Genomic DNA, 25,439 nt, shown 5'->3' with positions numbered 1-25,439 from the left:
GTTTCTCTTTTTATCCAACATTACGAATGTTTTCTTGCTGTGAAGTATCATAAAGTGACAAATGATTTATTCTTGCAGTATTCCAAGAATCAGAAAATTGCTTAGAGGAAAGTTATTTTTAGAGCATTTTTGTTGCTGTTGTTCCCTAATTGGAGGAATTCARCTTTCTTACTCTTTAGCACTTCTGCAGAAAAATAACAAATCTTTTAACCTATGAAATACTACCATATTCGAGTGGTGGCAAAAGACATGTGGCTGTAAGTGGTGCAAATACAACAAAATAAATTTTAGCATATGATTTCAAAGAAGTGCAATGTTTCTGTAGTGCTTGTTCTATTGACATTGTCAGGAGATTTCTCATGAACTTCAATAGTAGCAATTAGCAACMAAGAGCACTTGTAAAAGCAGCTGCAATATTTTATTGAAAATACCATTTTTTTTTTTTTTTTTTTTGTGACATAAAGGGTAGGATCCATCTTTATCTAAAAGTTAATATTAATAAAGATAGATCTACACTCTGAGCTAATAAGGAAATGTTATTCCCACATAGATATCTGATATGTATTACCCATTAAATTTGGGAAAGTTCCATTTATTTATCTTCCTTGACTGGAAAAAAAAAAAGGTTTATGTCATTGATAATGTCTTGTACACACTTCTCCGTACTTCACRTACATCTACTACATTCTTTGGTAATAAAGAAGTCAGCACAGCAAGGATCTTATTCCAAACTGTATGGAATAAAAAGCCAATTGCCACCTGTAGTGATGTAACCCCAGCTTGGATCAGYATGTGTGCTGCTGTAAGAGGTACTAGCTTTGACAAAGAATGGGAAAAGAGAAAACAGAAAAGCAGTGGGGAAAAAAAACATAGAAAAAAGAGGGTAGTCAGAGATTCTACCAATCTTTGTTTAAATAACACTACACCCAAGAAAATGAGATACCTCAGCCTTCAACAGTTTGCATGGAAGTAAATTTATTTTTCTACTCTATTACAAGAGAATATAGCTGTCTTTCTATTTATTGTCCCTGTCTTTGAAACTTTCTAACAGTATTATAAGAAACTTACTTTTAAATTTATCCGAAAAGGAAATAGTGAATGATCCTACGGTCTGAAATTTCCTGTGGCTTTTTATTCTCTCTGCTACTCTGACCTCCAGTTCTGAGATGATTCTGGGTCATATATAAATTGATTCTAAAGCTACACCACTGGTTTTTAATTCTAGTCAAAATTAACAGATGTAATCTTGTTATTCTATACCATTGTAATCAGGTCCAAAGATGAAAAGTATAATTAGATTCAAGAAATCATAATGAGCTGCATAATGTATACAATAAAAATAAAKAATCTGGCTATACTTGGAAACTAGTTTTTATGGAAGTCTGCTTCAAGATGTTTCCTTTTTGTCCTACTTGTGTCTCTGTGATGTTTCAACCTCCTTCAGATCCACTGCTGATCTTTTACCTACACAACTGATTAGAAGGTATGATTACAAAAACTAGTAAGTGAACAGCTCTTCTGGCAAATACCAAATCTGACAAAATTCTATCTAGCCTTATACATGAAACTGAAAATATTAACAGGAGCTGAGACCTAAGAGCTTTTATAAATGGTAGGTAGCTCACACAAACCAGATTACTCTGTAGTCAAAACAGACTCTAAAGAACAAACTGGTTTTTTATTACTTGGATAGCACTAATAATTTAGGAAATAACAGCATTTTATTTCTAAACTAACCCTGAAATCATAAACATTTTCTATATTCCTGGCACTGATGAAGTTCCTACTTCTACTTCTCCTAATTGTACTCTTTTATTGCTTTAAAATTTCCTCTTCTGGGGGCAGAACATGGCTCTTATAAGTTAATATTAGTAATTTCATAAGACTTCCCGCAGCTGTAATTTTCATTTAGGTTTTCATGTAGGATTGCATGATTGAGTATGAGCCTTGAGTTTGTTAGCTCTCAGAATGGTTAGCATGATGTTCTGGCTTTTTGTTTGTCCCTTGTAACATCATTTACATCATAACTTGTGGCATTAAGAAATCAAGAATAGATCTAAGAGAAGTTAGAACATCAGAGAGACACAAGTAGGACAGAGGAAAGGCAATGCAGAAGTAGTGTCAAAGACAAGGTAACCTTTGAATGCAGTGACAACTATTGATTTTTATAAACGAACTTCACTCCATCCTTGCTGAAAATATCTTTCTTGATTTGTTCATTAGGTATTACCAGAGCAATGTGTTTCTGTCTAAAAAAAACTATTGTGCTGTACATATTTTATGTCTATGTATGTGGAAATTTGCATACACAGGGTAATATAAAAACATGGAATGTATAAAATTGTGTTTGTGTACACCTGTGTTTGCTAGATTATTATTGTGGCCATTGGATATCATAAGAAAAAATATAAAAAGCTTAGACACCTCTCTATATGCCCACATTGAGACCTTAGAATTACACCAAGCAGTTAGAATTTGTTGGCCCTTAGACAAGGCAGAGTAGTCCTTAAGAACTGCGAAGGCAGAGGAAAGAAATACAGAGGATGAGAGTAAAAGAGGCTAGCTATGCCAGCCTGCCTAAACATAATCTGAATGCAAAAGGAATTCATTTTGGCTGAGGAGATTTTGTTCATGGGAGGAGGAGAAGTAAGGACTCAGAGGGTAGTTATGCATTATACATCATTTATGTATTCCTGCCTATGCTAATAATTTTTATAGTAGTCTTAGAGAGCAAAGTCTATGTCTGTTGACGCATTTGTGAGTAAGCCCATTTGCTTATATCATTGACAATTTAAAAGATGCTTTGAGCATAGTTCTGTCCAGATTTTTTTTTTTTTTTTTTTGCTAGATTTTATCATCTCCTGTTCTACCAGAACAGCATTTGGTAACCATGAAAGAATCCATGTTGAGTTCAGTAACTTACTGTGTAAGATGAAAGAATATCGTAGAGTCTTAAATACTTATAAACTCTGAAATAAATTACAATGGCCAATCAAATTAGTATAAAGATATTTTAATGACATGTAATTATAAAAACAGGCTTAATATTAAAAATTCCCTTGCCACACAGACTGAAAAATGGAACTTTTTCTTTTTTGATATGTAATATTTATTTCCTTTTCAATGAACTGTAAGAAAATTATATGAATCATCACGTATTTTGTTGAACAGTATTGCCTAAATGTTTCTGTTAGATCTGAGAGGATAATTATCTATTGTCTCCAGTTTTTCCACCTCAGAGCGGCAAGTAGAAGCTTGTCATGGATCTTAGTCTTTTGTGTGTCCTGCTTTCAACATATCTTTAAAGAGGACTATGCACCTATATGACAGTGTAATATCCACAGCTATTCTCATAGTCTTATTTTTCACGGAATCACAGAATTGCCAAATGGTTAAGGTTGGAAGGGACTTCTAGAGATACCCCCCCACTCCCCCCCCAAGAACCCCTCTGCTTAAGCAGGGAAACCTACAGCACGGGCCACGGGGTCACACCCAGGCGGGTTCTGAAGACTTCTGAAGTAGGAGACACTACAACCTCCCTGGACAGCCTGTTCCAGGGCTCTGTCACCCTCACAGTAAAGTTCTTCCTCATATGGAGATGGAACTTCCTGTGTCACAACTTACACTCATTACCCCTTGTCCTGTCACTGGCCACCACTGAGAAGAGCCTTGGCCCCTTCCTCCCTACATTCCCCCTTCATATGCATACTAATCAGATGCCCTCTCAAGCTTCTCTTCTACAGAAAAAACAGTCCCAACTCAGTCTCTCCTCGTACAAGAGATGTTCCATTCCCTTAATCATCTTGCTAGACCCTCTCTAGAAGCTCCACGTCCCTCTCATACTGGGAGCCCAGAACTGCACACAGTACTCCAGGTGAGGCCTCACCAGAGCTGAGTAGAGGGGAGGATCACCTCCCTTGACCTGCTGGCAACACTCCTCCTGATGCAGCCAGGATCCCATTGGCCTTCTTGGCCACCAGGGCACACTGCTGACTCATGGTTAGCTTATTGTCAACCGGGACTCCCAGGTCCCTCTCTGCAGAGCTGCTCTCCAGCAGTCAACCCATATTCTTGTCAGTTCTTTAGTGGGAATCGCCAAAATATGAAACCAAGACACAAAACCAAATATGAAACCAAAACATGAAACCAAGAGATCCATACAGACAGTTTTTGCTGTAAACTTTTCTGCATCTTGCCTGCAATGCATATGCTTGCAGTGAGACTTATTCTTGTAATAAGGTCCTACGTACCAGACACGTTCTGAAGTCTTTACCTTTGTACCATAAGCCATGGGAACATGGAGGACGGGAAAAAGTTTGCATTGACCCTGACCATACTCAAAGAAATCTCTACAGGAAACAGATTTCGCATAGCAGTAAAATGCCACTTCCTATGTCAGTAAAATGCCCAAATCCATCAACCCATTTAGTTACATGATATGGTCGATATAGTACTATAAGAGGAAGAAAGAGGAACACCACAAGCTTAATCTTAAATCTAGCTCAATTTTCAAGTGTTATCTCAGCCTCAGACCACAACCACCACCATTCTCAGAGGAAGAAGTTCTGAGGTAAGAAATTCTGTTGAAGCCCAAGATTTTATGTGGCGTTCTTTTTTTTTTTTTTTTTTTTTTTTTTTCATCTCTTCATCTCTATACCCTGAAATTGAGAAGCTGTCAGGAATAAAATAACATAAGATAACATAAAGGAAAGAGTATAAAATAGTAGTGTTTATTTTTATGAACTCAAAAGGATGAACTTTGGGAAAAAAACATAGGGAGTTATTCTTTCATTTAGTATTTTTCTTCCCTTCCAATTTTAAATATCAGCTTTTGAATGAAACCAGGGCAAAGCACTCAGATACTGTCAGCAGTCTTTCTATTCCCACAGTTATCGAGTCAGGGAATATGTAGGATAAAGGTTATTCAAAGAATCTGTCAAACTATCCAGAAAGGTAGGAGTATACCCTTTTCCTAATATGAGCCTTCATTTTAGGATTGTGTTGAAATATTTTGGGAATCAAGGTGATATTCATTATTTTACTTCACAGTTGTTGTTTTTTTTTTTTTTTTCCTAAGTTCTACATTTGTACAATGTGTAGAAGCAAACATAGGTTAAAAAAAAACTCATTTTGTCTAATAGCACAGTGCTTTTTCCATTGAATGAGAATGCTGGGATTTTAATTCCACTATTTAGTTTCCAATATCTTTTTTTTTTTTTCCCTATTCTTGTGTTTTTTCTATCAGTAGAGTCAAATAGTAACTAAAGTAACTAAAGTAACTAAAGTAAATAGTAACTAAAGTAACTAAAGTAACTAAAAAGTAACTAGATCCTCAAGTTGTCAACAGAGTGATGTGCTTACATGATAGGGAAGCTCATACTTCTGATAAAATGGCAGATAAAATGGCAGTGTGTCTCCTGTATATAACATATACTTGGACATAATAGGCAAGTCCCCTGCTTCTTCCACCTCTAACTTAGAGACTGGTATCGTCTTAAGATAGAATAGTTTTGGAAAGATCATAGTTTTGCATTTCCAGTTTTGGCAATCTCTAAATTTCTTTTCTGTCTTTATTCCACTCTCCTCTAGTGCAAATGAATCAGACTGGAACTCTGTTCTAGAGTACTGGGAATACTTATGGGCCTGCAATATCCATAAGAAATGGACATCCTTGTGGACCATTCTACATTTAGTATCACATCAAAAAGGATGTTAAGAAAATCACTTAGGAATTATAYCTCAGTGGATATCATTGGTGATTTAGGCTAAAACTATTTGAGAGATTTCTTTGTAATTGCAACCCACAGAACCAAATCATCTAGGTTACTATCTTTATTCTCCAGTGCATTATAAAGTCCGTACTGCTTTAGTCCTGTAAGACATTTTTTTTTTTTTTTTTTTTGCTACCAGCAGAGCCAACATTAAAATTATTCATTTAACAGAAGAAATAAGGGGGAAGAAAAAAAGCCTCTGGTCTATCAGTGTGCAGTGATTTTTAGCTTTCCCCTGCTATATCATCTGAGAAATGATGTGTGTGTGCATGCATGTGTGTGAAGGGCGGAGGAAGGGGGGGATTGAGAAAGTGGATACTCCTCGAGGTTGAGAGATCCCTTTCCACAACAGATTTATGATAAGTGAATATAGCACATTCTCTTTAAACTTTACTTTGTAACTGTGCACAAAATCCCTTAGTCATAAACCATGGACCAGGTCTGGGACTCGGATTGGATCCAGCCGCATCCAGACTCTTCCCAGAAGGAGCTTGGAAAGCAATCTGAACCTCGTGACTCAACGGGAGGGTATCCAAGGTAATTGTGTATTACCTTAAACCTCCATGTGGTAAATAATATGCGACTTTGCCATAGAATCTCGTGAAATCATTGTCCATAGCAATAAACCCTAATCTTTCGTACAAGTGAAGTGCGTTTTGTTACTCACCCCCCTCACCACCACTTGTTCCAGGACATGGTGTTACACCTGAAACAGTTTCTCTTTTGSAACAAAGTTGACACAAACCAGGGCACCCTCTGGGGCACCCTTCTTGCAGTAAGGTTATGAGATCCACTAGCAGCTAATGTTTTGTACATATATCCATGATGTGCATCTGTAGGATGAGCAGCTTTAGGCAGTCAAACTCACTGAAAGTAAGGACATGAAGTAGATGTATAATTCTGGGACATGAGGGAAAACAGCAAATCAAAAGTTGGTCCTTGCTACAGAGCCCGCTCCCCCCTCTCCCCCCYGCACTGGTTTGTAATGTGGTCACATGCATTGCTATCAGGGATAGTAACTAGTTCAGGAAGCATTTGTTGAATTTAATGTATTAATTACAATTTATATGAGCCTCTGCACATACAGTTTTCTTCTTGAAGCAAGAATATGAGAACTCAAAGACTACCAATCTCGATCCAGTTAAGGTCCATCCTTATCCTATTTTCAGCAGTGGATGCCTAGGTAACAATATGAGAACTGCACAGAATTTGATCTCTCGGTTTGCAAAATTTTGTGATTCAGGGACTTCCTGAATTAGAGATGGCCTCTTGTATTAAATAGCCTTTGATAGATTTCTAGATTAGTGTTTTCTGTCTCTTTTCAACTCATATAAACTTTTAGCTTCCACAACACTCTGTGAAAGATTTACCTAATTACTGAAATGTGAGCAAAGGCTGTTGTTTAGTACTCTGATCAATTGCAAAGAAAAAAAAAAAAAAAAGAGGAACGCGTTACTGTGACTGAACAATAAACAATATTACTGCCACAGGACTTGGAACCTGTAGTTTTCTTTGATTCTCTAACATATCAAAAACCCCAGATGCACCTTCTGGTGCAAAAAGAGCACATAAGAAACACACATTTTAGATTGAGGCCTAAAGCAAAAGTATTCTGCCTTCCCTACCCACAAAATTTCAGAGAGAATGAGGGCCAAAAGGTGGAGAAATAAAAGGTCGAGAGAAGAAAAATAAGAGCTGATTGTGCAGGCCTAGAATGTTTTCCTTCTAAATATATTTTTGCATATATTACTACGTCTGAGAGCCATTTCTGATGAAAAAAGAGAGACAGAGAGAGAGATCCTCAAGTGGAGAGAGGTTTTTAATTCTAAGAGTATATAGAAATCTGAAGCAAATAATTATGCCTAAAGGTATAACATATAACATGAGTGCAAAATTTACTGTCTGGAAAGAAAAAGCAAAAGTATAAAATGTCACCTAAGTGCTGTGAAGTGAGACCAGCTTCCTAAGAGTTATCTGCATGATGAGCCACAGAAGAATCTGTGTAAGCATGTGTCATACATTGCCACACTCTCCTAGTTTTTAGTGTTAGGTAGGTCCTTGTCAGAAGCCAATGTAACTGTTATCAAACACAGCGATTAGCCAGAGAGTGTCTTGATGTGGATGGGAAGAGCTTGCAGATCAAGAGGTAGCAAAAGAGGCTGATGAAATGGATTAGCATGAGGAGTGATGAAGCAAGGAGCACCAAGATGTAGCTGGAAGAGAAAGGAGCCAGGAGGAGAGACTAGCAGTGGTTGCAGAGTCAGAAGAAGACAGGCTATTAGAGTGAAAACTGCTCACGCCTCAGCAAAAGTCACAGACACTCCTGAACCATGCCTGAGGGAGAAGGCAGCTAGCTATCTTAGCAATATTAGTTACAGTTAGCCTGAAGGAATTAATATGGGCCAGGGAGGAAGTAGGGATATCCTATTATTCCATACCATTCCATTTCTTTCCCTTGTTTAATATTTAATTATTTATGTTAAACCTACTGCTGAATGTTTAGGAATGAGAAGAAATGAATGTCAGAAACCCCAGGTGATGTTTTTGGATAGCAGCTCAAACCACTGTTTTATCAGTGATCCCTTTACTGTTCAGCCCAGACCTTGTTGCAACCAATGACATCTCCACAGAAGAATTGCAGCAGTTCTACAAGCACCATGGATTTCTCTTTGGGGTAGAATATCATCATGACCCCAGCTGTAACCACACTTTTTTTTTTTTTTTTTTTTTTTTCATTTCTGTAGCGCTGGCTGTAATGAGCTTGAAGACCTCACTATATTCTCTCTATTACATATAACTAATGTCAGGGCATCCATACACATAGCAGATCGTTACCCAGTGATATAAACAGTTCCTGTTAACACCAAGGACTTCTGTGTCACACAGAATTATTTCTAAGTAAGAACGAAGCAAGAACGAAGCAAGGAAGCTCTGACCTGTGGATCAATAAGAAACTTACATTTCCAGCAATGTGAAGCTCTTAATCTTGATGAACAAAACTATGGCCTCTCATTTATACCAAAATAGAAGGTCACTCATGTGCTTTCAGAGAAGAAGATTGACAACTTTCCTAAATACTTACATCCCTCATCCTTACAATTTTTAATGAGCGAGAAATGTACAAAAGGAAGTCCTTTAGACTGAAAAATAAAATAAAACTTAAATAAAAAGAGAGCAGATGTGTGACTGGAAATGAGCTTTTCTGTACTTTGACAAAGCTTACACTAACAGAAACTTTTGTATCCAAGTCCTATTTAAGAACAGTGACAATCTAAACTACTCTTTTGCCTCTTCTAGGAACTAAATTTTAATACATTGGAAATCTCACCAATTTCCAGAATAAAAAAATAAATATAATAATAATAATAACAACAATAATAATAATAAAATTTGCCTTCATAAACTAGGAAGACATCACAGACATCACAAAGATCTTATTCTTGCAATTACTCAGTTTTTGCTGTGAAAGTTTTGTCTAACTAAGATTTAAATAGAACTACACTATCTGAGTTGCAGAATTTAAAAATTAAGACATTCGGTCTCCCTCAGACCTAAACAATCAAAATAGTACTATAATGGCAGTGAAGAGTGTATCATATTTTGCTCATTTTGTATCTTACAGTATCAACATGAAAGTTGGTAGAATATTCTGGCCATTAACTGAAGTCACTGACAAACACAGAAGGAATTAAAGGCATTCAGATACAGCACCATCAGCATATGCCATACATACTCCCACTTCCCATATATGCACAGCTCGAATATACAGCAACTGTACAAGCTCATGACAGAGGATAATAGATCCTATGACATACAAAAATTAGTATTTAGCTTTTCTGCCTTTTAGGGGAAAAAAAAAACAACAGCATTTTTAAATAAACAGTCACTGACTGTAAAGTCGACAGATTGAAAAATGAGCAGTTTTCCATGGAAGAGAGAATTGCAGGGACTATACAATGCGAAACGCAGCAGAGTCACAGCAAAAGACTCACAGCCTACATCTTATGCAGGGCTGGAGAAACTGCTGCTAGGAAAAGAGAGAAGATAGTCAGACATAGGAGTAGTAGAGAGAATTTATTAGGCAAAATACAAGCTTTGTGAAGCTTGGAAAGTTGGCTGAGACATTTTAGCATGGTGGATTCAAACAGAACAAGAGAAAAAGCTCTTTCTGTAGGTGGGTAGCACAGCACTGAAGCAAGTTACACAGATGGGTAGTGGAAGTTTTTGGAGATTTTCAAAACTGAGCTAAGCATAGACATGGCTGAACATATCCGGTGTTGGTGTAGGCCCAGTTTAGAGTGTGAGGTTAGACTTGACAACCTCCAAATACTCATTTCAACAAATATCTCTAGGATTTTATGAATATATATGCTTCTTGAGGTAGATAACTATTTTCAACCCGAAAGGTCTGTAAGCCTCCTTTTCTCACTAATGCTGGTTTGGGAAACCACACCAAAAACAATCCCTTAGGTGATAATCCTAAATCAGATAGCAAGGCCTAGCCATATCATATGTCATTTTAACTTCGGAAAATATGAAATTAACTCTTTTACTAATATAGTGAAAAAACAAACTGTAAGTAACATTGTAATGTGTGAAAATATCCAGCTAATTTTTTTTTTTCTGAAAAAATACAGATATAGGCCTATAGGAACATTTACAAACTCACTGAACTATTATCAAAATCTTTTAGTTAGATCAATTATATCTACGGAATTAAATACATATATATATATATAGAGAGAGAGAGAGAGAGAGAGAGAGAGAGAGAGTTCTGCAATATTTGACTCTGACAATATCAAACCAGTAACCGATTTTTGACTTTTTTTATTCAAAATATTTATTTATTCCAAAATTTGCCTGGTCTACCATTTTTATTGGGAACTGTATCCATTACTTTCTATAGTATTTTTATGTTTGAAAATTAAATTTATGTTCATTGTACAGCATATTTCATTATATTTCATGTTAGATAAAAGGTTTTCTCAACCCGAACTTTCCTTTTTTAGGTTCTAGTTTAGAAATTTATGAATTATCTGCAAACTGAAAATGAATTAATGAATATAGCTTGTTTCCCACCACTTCACTAGTACAAAAACAAACCATAAGGATTGGATGAGTTGACTTGACCAATTTTAGTTAGCATAATCATCAAGGAAATCAATTACTCCTTTTGATTAAGCAGTACACTCTGGTTTACAGCTGCAGCCGTTAAAAACCTCTCTCAGATCCAGTTTGTCTACAGAAGTTCATTTTCATCACAAACTGTTCTTTTCAGTGTGTTACTCTTATGGTTTTCAGGGTCACTAAACCTGCTTTGAGTGTGTTTGGCTTCCCAGACTGCCATTGTTTGGCAACTCAGAGCAGGTGTTAATAACTAGATTATTAACTAGATTATTAGACTAATCTATTAATTRGATTATTAACTAGATTATTAGACAGGGTCACCCTGTCCCTCGTCCTGAACAATGCCCACTTTTAGGAGGCATAATCACTGTTCCATTTCTTCAGTCAGACTGGAAAGAGTTGTTGCTGCCATTTTTTAATTGTTTTTAGCTCTTCAGCTTTATGTTAGCTCTTTTTGACTAAGGAAACACCACATTGCTTTTATGTTTTGCTCTTTAACAAGAGCAAAAGGACAAAACATTATCATATCCTGTGATATGGATTCTTCTAGAGTTTTTACCTATTGTGAAGTAGACGAAGTTTCTCTCACAACACAAGAGAGCTTGCCCAGAACACCGTGTTGATGAGGAAAGAGCAGCAGAGAAGTGCAACTACTGAGATATTAGTTTTTAAATTTATTGTGATTTTGAGTAAATTGTTGGGGAAATGCATAGATTAGGTGCTTGGTCAAAGCCAATCTGCAATCCTCTTCCATGCCACATGCCCTGATTTGCTTTCCATGGAACAAAACAACAAAAGAAATGAACAGAATGGTGATAGAGCACATTACATGCTCAAGTTTCCTTCTGATGTGGAGCAAGAAGTATAATTGAAGGCCTAAGAGCTTTGGAGCRCTCTTGGGCCCAGCTATTCAGACATCCCGTAATGGGTGTTGTCTCTAAGAGTCATTATGATACCTAAGCACATACATTAGCAAGGGGGGCCAAGCTCGCAGAGGAATTTGGGTTTCCAACTGAGTCAATAAAAAGCAATACAAAATATAAGAAAGGCAGATAGAGATGTGTCTGTATTCCCTACTTTTGATACACACTGTAAAAACAAGAATTTTGAGAGAAGACAGTTCTCTGTACATCTGGATCAATATTTAATCAATATCATACAGTGGTAATGGGAAACAGTAGAAGACCATCTGTGAAAAATTAACAAATTGGTCATTCAGATGGACTATAGGTTGTAGGTAAACAAAATCATTTTCCAATCTTTATCTTATCAGTCAAAGAAGGGAAAAAAAGAGAATTTCAAGGGAGTGTATTTTTATTCTGTTATTTTTAGAAAAGAAACAGAGGGAACCACTTTTATCAGTTTCATTTCATTAGCTGTGACACTGCTGCTGAAAGTAAAGGAGAAATATTATTATTTAGGTTGGGTAGGTAAGCAGTTCCACAGCTATCTAAAAATCCTTTGTAATAAAAGCAACCCTGCCAACATTTTCATACAGTCATGGTGTACTTCCAGAATTATTACATTCTTATTGTGGAATACATTTGGCAAAGAGAGGGTATGGAAATCAAATGCACACATGCTGTTAACAGAAACTGTTTAGTGCCCTTGGGAAATCATATGTCTGTAAATTTTTTGATATTAGAAATACATTAATTAAAATTTCATAGGTAATGGAATTAAGTAATATACCTGCAAGAATGTTATCTCCTTAAAAACATAATGCCTTTTTTTTCTATAGAAAAGGAGTCCTGTTTACATGCTATGAAAGAAATTCATTGAAAGCATAGTGTTAGATTAGTTATGAGGACAGCAAAGACTATATATTGGCATTTTGAGATAAACCACACATCATTTTTTTCTACTCAGCTGTTCACAAAGAAGTTTTTTTCAATGAAGAGTCTCACAGTATTAGACTATAGAAAAGATATCCAAAAAAGTGATGACAGACATACCAGCAGATTCAAATCTGCTGCAGTGAACTCCATATTTAAACATAGCACCAGGAGTTCACTTTAAAGAAGATAAGTACTTCTGAGGGTGGGATGATACTTCCATCAGTCTGTCTGTGCACTGCTGACATGTGGAGTATGTCTGCCATCCTCAAAAAAAAAAAAAAAAAAAAAAAGCTAATCTATTAGCTTTTTATTCATTTTTTTTTTTTTGTATAATATTTCATTATGAGGTAGAGCCGTCTGTGTCAAATCAGCAATAATTTTTCACAGTAATGCCTCTTGATTGTTCTCTAGGTATATACTTATCATTCTTTCTTACAGTAAACACAACAGGCTGGGCCTTGACTTACTATAGCTCAAATTCACTTACAAAAAAATCGTGTACAAAAATCTATTGACAAATACATAGTTGAAGTTGCAATATCTCTCTTCTCTACRTGAGAAAGTTTGTAAATAGCAGCCCATCAAGCCAAAAAGTCAAATATTAACATGATTTGGAACTCTTCAACCATTTGTCTATTCCTAAACATCTGTAAGTCATAAACATGCAAAGTCATAAATAAAGCAAAGTATTCATATCTCAAATCATCATTTGGCAGCAGATTCTGTGAGTTTTTTAAAGTATCCTGTTTCTAAATAATTTGTAACATTTTTCAGAATGGTCCCTTTTTTATTCTCATTTTCTACACCTACAAATTGACCACTATAATAAAAGGCATTTTTTCTTATTATATTCTGCCAAGAAAATGGGKGGAAAAAACCTAGCAGCAGATCGTCAGAGGAAGCTAGAAATAGTTTGTCATTCCATTTGAGAGCAGATGAATAAAAAGTCAGAAAAGCAAGTCAGTAATATTGCCCAACTATGAATTATGCTAACCATGACATTATTTAAAATTAGTTAATGTACCTTTACCACTGCCTCTGGGAAATTTAAACTACCCATTTACCTTTTTGGTGTCGTATATGTGTGAATAAAATATCTCTTAAACTCCTACCATCAGCCAGTGAAATTTGGTGCCGTTTCTGCCTCTTTCAGTGAATCTGAATTTAGAGTAATAAAAGCATTTCTGAGCTTTCTTTTTCTTTTGGATAATATGATGTAGTACTTGATGTAGTATGATACACCCAGAATGTCAGGGATTCTTTCCTCCCTTCCCCCCCTCTTTTTTTTTTTTTAATTACTGTTTTAAAATACTTATATTTTTATGCTAGGTTTAGAAAAGAGGTCAAAGAGATGGTAAATCAAGGTAAAGAACAAAGCACATACATTTATTACCGAAAAAAGTTCTCAAATCCATTTTAGTATACATGAAGTCATGTTTCATCAAATCTTAAAAGGTTAGAAAGTACTGATTATTCTGCTGACAGGAAGTTAGTCCATCAGAATTGATGGACTTCTATAGAGTACTTGATATTTTCTAGACTATGTATTCAGAAAACCTCGCATTTTAAATTTACTGCTCATTTACAGATCTGCAAGGTGGTATGTGAACAGGAGGTCTGACATTTTGAGTGTTGAGTCTACTGTGCACTGACAGCTGGTGGCCAGGTTGTAAACCAAATTAAATAAAACTAAATTAATCCAGCATCAAGAAAAACATTGATTAACTTGGTAAGTAGTGTAGTCCTTCTGTTCTCGTTTACTTCTTGAGTCTGGATAAAATGTGAGTGAGGAACTGGGCTAGCCTTGTATAGGAGATATGCCCTAAATCTCTAAAGAATTTAATATWAGCATTTCATATTATTGTATAGCAAGTGCATAGAGACTATTGATTAGTGGCTGTCACAACAAAAGCCATAATGTCTACTGACAATTCTCTGGAAGTAGTTACTGTTGACTGCACTGACAAAATAAAACTATGCTGAGAAAGTAGTTGTTCTCACCATAACAAGAGAAAGACATACCTTAAGATAAGGTATTAATTGCCTGTAAGCAAAGAAGCATGAAAAATGCTTTAAAGCAATTATTATTTGGTGAGATAAATTGATAATTGTGCAAATATTATTTTGTGTTTTTTTTAAAAGTGGTTTGAGTCTCCTGAGATTGCCTTGAGTTCTAATGTCCTTTAAAAGTTGTAGAATATAATTTTCCACTGATGACGTGAATATATCACAGAATCACACAACAGTTAAGATCGGAAGGGACCTCTAGAGATTATCTCATCCAAGTTCCCCGTTCAAGCAGGGACACCTGGAGCACATGGCACAGGGTCTCATCTAGGCAGGATTTGAAGACCTCCACAGAAGGAGACTCCACAGATTTTGAACAGCCTGTTCCAGGGCTCTGTCACCCTCACAGTAAAGAAGTTCTTCCTCATATGGACATGGAACTTCCTGTTTTTCAATATGTACCCATTACCCCTTGTCCTATTACCACCCACCAAGAAGAGTTTCGCCTCATCCTCTTTACATTCTCCCCTCATGTACTTATACATATTGATCAAATCTTCTCTGTCTTCTCTAGGCTAAATAGGCCCAGCTTGCTTAGTCTTTCCTCATGAGATAGAATCTCCAGTCCCTTAATCGTCTTTGTTGCCCTCTGCTGGATCCTCTCTAGAAGCTCCGCAAAGCTCCACATCCCTCTTGTACTGGGGAGTCCAGAACTGGACTCAATACTCCAGGTGCGGCCTCACCAGAGCTGAGGAGAGGGGCAGGACCACCTCCCTTGACTTGCAGGCAACATCCTCCTAATGCAGACCAGGATCCCATTGGCCTTCTCGGCCACCAGGGCACACTGCTCACTCATGGTTAACTTAGTGTCAACCAGGACTCCCAGGTCCCTCTCCGTGGAGGTGCTTTCTAGCAGGTCAGTCCCTGGTGTCTGAGGTTATTCCTCCCCAGGTGCGGGACCCTGCACTTGCCCTTATTGAACCTCATGAGGTTCCTCTCTGCACAACTCTCCAGCCTGTCCAGGTCCCTCTGAATAGCAATGCAGCCCTCCGGAGTGTCAGCCACTCCACTCAGCTTGGTATCATCTACATACTTCCGCAATATATGTGGGGATCTTTTAGTTAAATGTGATCGTGGACAAACTTAATCCACCATAGCATCATATCATCAGCCATATTATACATAAAAAAAATAAGTATTTTAAGACCAAACTTCTTTTCTTCCAGAACTTCTCAGTATTAAATATATTGATGAACAATAATAAAAATGCAAATTTTAAGTGAAACAACTGAATATTAAGAAAATGACCTTCACTTTGTTTCCTCCTGTAAACAAATATTTCTTATTCAAAAAAAAAAAAAATCTAATATCCTCTTCTCTTTAAAAAGGAGACATTACATTGTGTTGGGCAGAAAAGGAAGCAGAATATAAAATAATATTTTATTCTCTTACACCTATGCTAATTCCCATTAGTGTCAATGGAAAAAATGCAAGTATAATGAGTAGAGAATAAATCCTATCATGACCAATTTAAAAACATTATTTTGAGCTAATATAGTCTGGATAGAGAAAATGTTTCCGGCAGCCTTTCAAAAGTCCATGAAACTGTTGTTATACTACTCCTGTTAAGTTTCAATTGCTTGACGTGCCTTTTTACAGTGCTTAACTTACTGTAATGTTCATAGTGAAAGTGACAGGAACTCTCTAGACTGAAATTCCCTTCTCCAGGGCAGAAGCAACATCAACACTGTCAGAACAACTGCTATATTTTTTACCAATTGGATCTGAAATGTAGATAGACCACAACTCCTTGGGAGGTGTAAGGYAACACTGACACTGTGGATAGTTCTGAGAAGTAGGTGAGGACTACTATAATTTCATTTAAACCGAATCAGAAAAGTTACTACTAAAAAATGTGGTATATACAAAAGGTCAAAAAAAACCCAAAAGTTAACTCTGGTGTTCATAGAAGAAATATTCTGTAACATACTTTTTCATTTCAACATTAAATTTGTTTCAAAAATATAAGAAAAACARCATTTCATCTGGCCTTTTCCTTCCCTAGAATATAGTTATTATCTTTTTACTGTTTGAAAACACTTCTACTAAACAAGAAATTAGCACTGTTTGCAGAATCACAGAACACCTGGGGTTGAAAGGGCCCCCTGTGATTATCTAGTTCAAGCACTCTTATCAAGCAGGRTCGCCTTGAGCATGGTTAGATGGAACTTCATGTGTTCCAGTTCACTGCCACTCATCCTGGCACTGGACACCACTGAAAAGAGTCTGGCCCCATCCTCTGTATACCCTCCCTTAAGATACTTATATGCATTGGTAAGATCCCCCTGCAGTGTTTTCTTCTAAACAGAAGAAAACTCTCTCAGCCCTTCCTCACGACAGATACTCCAGTTCATATTTGTAGTCCTGTTCATTACTCCTCTGCTTGAAAAAATAGTCTAAGTAGGAAGTATAAGTCTAAGTAGTAAATAGACATAATTCAATGTATATGTAAATTATTTCCATCTTTTTCCATCCATAGGAAAGGACAGAACAGAAAATAGCTATTTTTTTTTAAAGAGAGAGTTTATATGTAGTCCTCAGAGATCATTAAAAATTTGGAAGCATTGCTAATTCTGAACATTAGAAAATACATGGACATGAGACAAATGCAGTGCAATGTACACAAAATTCTGTGATTTTTTCTTGTTGCAGTATACCCCTGATATCAAACTACAGAGGCAAACATTTTAGAGGACATGTAGTCCTATTCTTAGCACATGGTCACACAGCAGGGAGTCCTACATATCTTACCTTTATGTTTCCCTTAGAAAATTTCCAATATGTTTCTGTTTTAATTTTCACTAGCCATCAAAAGTCTGCCAGAAAATAAAATGAATAAAAGGTGTCCAGTAGAGGTTTTACATAATTTCTAAGGAACTAGAAAGCATGGAGARCTATCTTATAGTTTATACAGCCCTATGCTTTCTCTTGTGTTTCCACTACTTTGTGACTGGATGGGACAGTGAAAAGGTTAAGTATCAAGCAGGTCACCAATGACATAGTAATAAATAAATTCTGAGTTCCATGGCTACAGTTCACTGCTCAGCCTTTTGTTTCTGGAAATATTCGTTATACAAATACAAATATACAAGGAGAATCAACATGCATGTTGCTTCTGATTAGATCAAAACAGTCTAAATAAAAATGAACTTTTGTGTTCTTTTGAATAGAAATTAAATTTATATAGCAGCACTCAAGTTACAAGCTGCTGAATGGCTCCGCCCTAGATAATATATGATTGGTTTAAAGAATGGGAAATAACATGATCTGATTTAAGGAGCTACTCAAGAGTCCACGTACCAAAATTTCAGTCACATTGATAGGAATTCCATCCAAGCATTTTTTTGATTTCACAGCTTAAAAGCACAAAACTTGATGGGAACTTTCTCTATTAGATTTGTGTTACCGAAACAGGAGACCACCAATGAAGACTCTTTCTTGTCATGATTGGAGAAGTCTTTTGTGAACTGAGATTCTTACTCATGAATATTAATTTGCATTGCAATGGAGAGCATCTGGCTTATATCTGAAATAATAATTATCTTCTGACACATTTATGAGTTTTCCCTTCATTAATTCTTATCTGGGAAATATTCACTGTTATGGTAGGGTAGTTTTAGAACAAACACCTGTTTTTTACAACTCTTATCAGAACTTTGCAAGGTTTCAGGCAGGGAACAGCTTAAATTTAATTAGATGTAAAGCTTAACCCTTTGGGGCTTCCTTTGGAGTGTCTCAATGATACCATTTTTAGTAGCCTTGAAGGGTATTTTTTTTTTTTCCTTTACTCCATTCTCCTTCAGTGACTCATATCTCACAAGCTACTATTACCTTCTACAAACCAGAAGTAGTAGAAAATGAAGTACAGAATGGGAGTCACTGAAGGATCTGTAAGATTAAAAACTTTTTTTACCAGTATTCAGATATTTTTCCTGATTCTTATCTTTTAAAATGCAAAACTAGAATGGATTTACAGCCTTTGCTTTCTCTTGTGGTCAAACCTCTATACATTTCATTGTATCCTTGTTAATAACCTCTTTTAAAGAAATCTTGAAATGTGTTGCTATTTATTTTTTTTTTCAGATAGCTCAAAATAGCTGGGAGCAAGTATTAAACATATCTAGACTACATCCCTTAAGTTAATAAAAATACTATGTGAAAAATGCAAAATAATTATTCTGTGAGCAAAGAATAATGTGAAAAAGTTATTTACCAACTCATAAAATATACAATACAGAAGACAAATTCATTTTGAAAGTGGAGTAGCAACAATGTGAAACTGATATTTTCTCTATTTCACCCACTTTCTAAAATAACACAACTTCAGTTAAAGAAAGAATCCTTGACTAAAAAAACTGCAGAACATACTGAAGTGATACAGCATACATTTATTTCACATATTTATTAGAGAAGTAAACATATATTATGCTTCATTCAATAAAAAAAGAATATTGAGACTTTGAAGTCGAACACTGAATGTCAGAATTACATTCTAGACTAAAATAAAATAAAATAAAATAAAATAAAATAAAATAAAATAAAATAAAATAAAATAAAATAAAATAAAATAGGAAAGGCTGGAAAGCAGCTTTATTGTAACTCAGGTTAACCCATCTTAATCCCAAAACCTGCTTTTGCCAACAAATCTGTGTTGGGGTGCAGAGATTCCTCTGAGCCTTGGGAGAGATTTTGTGTATTTATTTTTGATTAACTCAATCTATTTATGATTTCAAGTTAAGTTTGGTTAATTATCTTAAAAAAAATGTAGGCTCAATCTATCTGAAAATTTCTAGTTYGACATTTTAGGAATTGTATATTTTTCTATATAGTTTTGCATGTTCTATACTTGTAAGCAAACAAACAAGCAAAAAAGACATGTTTCTCCATTGGTACATATAATATACTATCAGTAGGATGAAAAAAAAAAAGAATCAAACTAAAAAACTAATAACAAATTGTTATTACATTTCTTTTTATAAATATATATTTACATTAAAACAAGAGCTTCTCAGTTAAGATCCTTCTGAGCAGTCAAGCTCCATACAGTAAAATACAAAAAAAAAAAAAAAAAAAAAATCCACATCCTATAGAGGCTCTGAAACAACACAAGAAATTGCATAAAGTGTTACTATCAGAAGTTTGTTAACAGGATCCAGATCAGACCCACAAAGTCCTCACCAAAGCTTGACTTGCACAGGCTGCCAGTAGCTGAGCTAACTAAATTAAACCTAGTTCATCTCAGTTTATAAGCAAATCAGTGTTGCAAACTATTATTCAGGTAGAGGGAGACCTGAACTATTTAGATGAATTTGCTTTTTAAAAGTTGTATTTCATACAAATTAACATGTAAAACAGTAGAACACAAGCAGCAGACACGGATCTCCATGTGGTACTTTTTTTAGGGATGAGAAAAGCATTTAAACAATAAATATGTCTATGTCTTCAATACTTACCAAGAAAGACTACGGTAGCAACTGGAAGGGTGGACAAGGAYACCCAAAAAACTGTCAAACTCTTTTGAGTTTGACAAAACTACAGATTCAGAGAATTGGTTGCCCAAGGGTCTTGGCAAGGGTCTTGCTTAGCTCTATTTGTGTGAAATCTTTATAAATTATAAAAAAAGTTAGGATTATCAAGGAAGTACAGACCATCAGAAATGTATTTTAACACTTAAACAGCTGTCATTACATCATCATTAGTAAATGGGTAAATATTACAAAGCAAAATCTCTCTTTTCTAAAATGATTAGGGGTTTGGGGTGTCACAGTAAGTTAATTTTATCCTTCTTTGTGAACAAATGTGAATGTTACCCATTGTTTTCCTGGTTACACAATAACCTTGTTGTGTCTATATTTTTAATGTACAGAATCTTAGTCAATGAGAGATGATCAGCAGATCTCCATTTCCACTTTAGCTATTGCTTTTGAAAAGTTTTTTGAAAAACAGTTTTTTCCTGTTGGACTTTTATAGGAAGGACAGATAACAAAAGGCTAACTGGTTTGTATCAAACGCTTCCTCACCACGCTCTCAACACAGGTCAGCACAGTGACACTCAGCTGCACATAACTGAAGTGGCATATCAACAGAAGAAAATGACATCTTCCAGTGCACAATCACTGAAATTATAAACTTCGTTTTAAACAGATCCAGTCAAATTGTTCATAAACTGTCTTTTGTTTTTGATCAGATTGTTTGTCTTTTTTTTTCAATGTTGTCATAATTCACTATTTATCAGTATAGAAGCAAAATTTTCCTTTGTTCACACACCATCAGATGAGTGGAATTTACAAAAGCAGACCCAACTGTCTCTGTTCATGTCAATGTGAACCTTACCTCTGACTTCAGTGGACTTTATATATTTTGTCTCTTGAAAGATCTTTCAAAAAGACAAGTGTCTGTGTTGGAAATGAAGTTGAAAAGAATGAATTTAACCAGGTCTAGGCATTTTAGACAGACCAAAGTAAAAATTGACAGATATTTGTAATAGCAAGCAGTAGTACACCTTCTCTGTGCCAAGAAATTGCACTACAAAGTGTGGTCTATCGGATAGTACAGTGATTCCTTCACCTGGTTTCTCAAACAACTACTGCCAGAGACTCTGCAAGTGATTAAGAGGTCTTCTGTGCCTATTTCTATGTCCATCTTTTATCTTCACCATTTAAAGAGTAACTAAAAAACAACACAGTGCAGCTTCTATCTCACTTTAAACTTTGTAGGTACCACTGTAATGCAATAAAATGGTGAAAAAATTTAGATGTGTTCAAAGGTCAGTAGAGAAAATAACGAAAAAAGAAAATTGAGAAATTAGAGCTATTCTGCTCAACTGTAAACCTTATTGTTTTCAACAGAAAAAAAATCTTAGCAGGTAAATTGAGTTACAGTTGGTGACGAATGTGCTGTGTTTGTAATTTCCTGAGAAAATGCAGTTTTCTCAAAATTGAAATTTTTGTAAGATTTCATTTTGTGAAAAAAGTCACTTTTTATCTGAAATTGAAATTAAGTATTATGTTTTCAACATGTTCAATCTATAATTGGATTACTTTTTATTGTGGAAGTGGTCCAAATGTGCCATTCAGGAAGAGTTTTAAAACAGCAAATGATTGTTTTCAGACCTTTTACAAATTCTTTTAACTTTACAAATATGAGGCTTCAGTTGTGGTTGTGGGCTATTCTCCCTGACAATCTACATGTGCTAGAGCAGTACAGTGCTTTATGCAGACCCTGTGTTCCTGGAAGCATGGAGTCACAGATTCAAGTCTCTTCTTGAACTGATTTGAAATAAATTAGCAAGAAAAATTGTAATGCAAGTTAGACTTAGCTCAAGCTTCTCCTAGGACTATTATGTCCTTGGTCCGGGTCTTTTCTATTAATTTCTCCATTGATATTTTCCATTATTTTTAAATCACTGGTTTCACTCTAAAAAAATACTTTTTTCATGACTTTATGAAATATCTGGCTTATTTCTAGCAAAGAATAAAGCATATTTTGCTGTCTTTAAAGGTGCTTTGGAATAGATCTGTCATCTTATTTCAAAACCAATCACAATATATTTTGAGTTGAAAAATTTCTTAGTAATTTCTTAGTAATATTTACAATATTCTTACAATATTTATAATATTCTTAGTAATATTTACAAATAGGATACAACCATGTTTGCATAAATCTTGCAGGTTGGATATTAATCTCAGTCACAGATGTTTAAAACCATTTTATCTATCTTAAAAGAATATCTATAAATCAGATTATACTTCTCAGATTTATCCTCATCAGAGTTACTGCATTATATTTCTTGATACTTACTGTAAACCCCAAAGAACTTGTTTATCCTTTAAATTCCTTGAGAATTTTCATAACCTTTAGGAATCAAGAATGTATCATCAGGAAAGAAACTATTTCAGAAAGGCCAGAATGTGTATAGCRTAACTTCTAAAAAGATACTAAAACAAACAAACTGAAAAAGTTGACTGTATGAATGATGGTGAATGAGATTGAAGAAGAGAATCATATACAGAAGAGATATCGGACTGAGATTTTATACAATTTAGTAATCTTTTCTTTAGGTTTTTCTGCAAAAATGACAAGATAAGATAAGTAATAGGAATGAGTTTAAATAAACAGAAATTCTCCATTGAAAGACATTTTTTTCAGGTCAGAATCACTGTTGTATGGCTATGGAATGATAAATACAGAACCTGCATTTAAGAAATAAAAAATGAACAATTTGATCTCTGCACTATGTAAGATATTATGTAACGTATTACAAAGCAAAGGATTACATAGAATTAAGATAAATACAAAAAAAGCATAAAATTTAATGCTAATTTAATAAAAATATCATGACTCATAGGACTGAGTTGGCAGTTTTCTATGAACAAGCTACTAAGTTTCTAGAGAGAAAATTTATGAGAGTCACAGAAAACTGGAAAAGTTTGCTATCAAATATTCTGTTTGGAATATTAATCATGTTAGCAAATTAGATTGGATAGATTCAACTACACACCCAATATTCATCCATGCTGAAGAGTAATTAGAGCGAATGCAGTTACAGGATCTAAAGTTTTGATGATTTTGGCACTGACTACTTAAAATATAGACAATTTTTTTTTCCAAATATATTAATTCCTAACTTAAAGTCTCCTTATAGATACATTTTTACACATGGCACTTCCCCTGAAACTGAGCCTGAGAAAGGGTTTTTGATGATGATTCCGTACTAGTGTACAACATCAGCTTTGCCAAGAATAGTTTTTGCAATGAATATGTTTATTTTACAAATGGTTTCATGCATGCTGTGTTATGACAGAAGCATGTGGTGAAAATCTCCTACTAAGGAATGCCCCTAAGCCAGAAGGCCTCCAGGAYACCTGATGAATTTGGGGCCAGTGATGTCCTGTTGCTTTATTTGGCTCTTGCTGGTACCCATTTCACTGTCGACTGGACAAATGCCATTCAGCAATAAAATACCCTAGCCTGGAGGATACGACACAGATGGGTCTGGTCAGATGGGTCCGTTAAGGATAAGGAATCAAATCCATGACCTTTTTTATAGATAATGATAATGTATGTTATCCTTTTCACAGAACAGCTGCTCTCTGTTTGATTTTACACTTAATTTATATTTCATTTTTATTTGTTTGTTTTTACCTGAGACTCATTATCATCATAGATAAATAGGAAATGATCAGTCAGTGTACTCAAGCCAGAAATAATACTTTATGTCATAATTTTGCTGCATAAAATATAAAAATAAAATACTTCTTTTATCTTTTTAGGACAAATATTACCTTTTAGTACAATTGACTAGTCAGTAATAAGATGAGTATTAAGATGAGTATATTAAGTTTCCTAAATATATATTTTGGATGATTTCATCTGAAATAATTACTAATCCTACCAGACTGCCAAAATGTTCAGCAGTTGCAATTAATACATTACCATGTAATGAGACAGTAAAAAGTGATACACTGGGCTGATTCTCCTTTCGAAGTGGTACCAGCCAAGACATACTCCATCAAAGTCAGTCATTTGATGTAAGTGAAAGGAGAATAAATTTACAGCTGTGTTATCATAGGCCTTATCTATCCTTTGAAATTGCAGAACAGTAGTAATACAGTAAATGACTAAACTCAGGGACATCTTTCTCAGAAAGATGTTATTATTGTTTGTATTTACAATATCATTCTTCTTTAATTCATTTGTCTTTGAAAACAGTATTTATTATTATATAAAGCAAAAACAAATATATTCCTATCTATAGTAGTATCTTTCATTGTGAAAGTTTCTGGGAGTACTTTACGATCATTCATTGATCTTAATACTAGACAACACTGTAAATCATTGCCATACTTTTTTTTTTTTTTTTTTTTTTCTACTGTGTTATGTCCCACTGTTTGGCAACAAGAAATGGATAAAATAAACATTTTTTAACATTTTATCTCAATGCAACTGGATAGCCAAGTTGACTGTTGGACAGGAATTAGTCTCTACTATCTTCTATTTCAGCTCTCTGGTAATTTAAAGGCAATACAACGCAATTAGTTAGCTTAGTTTTCCTCAAATGTGGTTGAGGAAAACATCACCAACTCACTCATAAGTCCAAGAATAGATGTATCTCATTTTAAGGTAGAATGGCAGTGTCAGTGGGATTTTTTTCCTGAATCCTATGAATAACTCCCAGAGTATCTGGAAATACCTGGAGTATCTCTTGGCTACATATCAGCATTTGGCTCTTGGGCATGTAGCATGTAGGGCAGGAAAATAAGTCAGCTTTGCAATCAATTCTAAACATTCACCTCACCAGTCATTAGAGTTAGTGTTGTATGGCCATCTATCTTCACTTTTAAAGTAAAATAAACTTTAGCATTTGGRTATCAGAACATAGTTCAAGAAATTTTAAGCAGAGATAATTTTCAAGGACAAAACTGATATGCAAGTGAGTAGTTCACTAAGAGAGAGTTCTTCAAATGACTTGCTCATTATGAAATATTTACTGAACTCTAATAATCACTCAATATTTTGCAAAATTAATCTTGAGAAAAACTAAAAATTTTATATAAATTAGAACAGAAAACAATGAAAAATAAGTTTCCTCACTTCAATGTCTGTATATTCTCAGGTCAAAATTGTACTGCAAAGT

Source organism: Nothoprocta perdicaria, unplaced genomic scaffold, assembly GCF_003342845.1.
Source record: "Nothoprocta perdicaria isolate Ctin4 unplaced genomic scaffold, notPer1 scaffold_174, whole genome shotgun sequence".
Lineage (NCBI taxonomy): Eukaryota > Metazoa > Chordata > Aves > Tinamiformes > Tinamidae > Nothoprocta > Nothoprocta perdicaria.
This window is presented reverse-complemented; position numbering follows the sequence as displayed.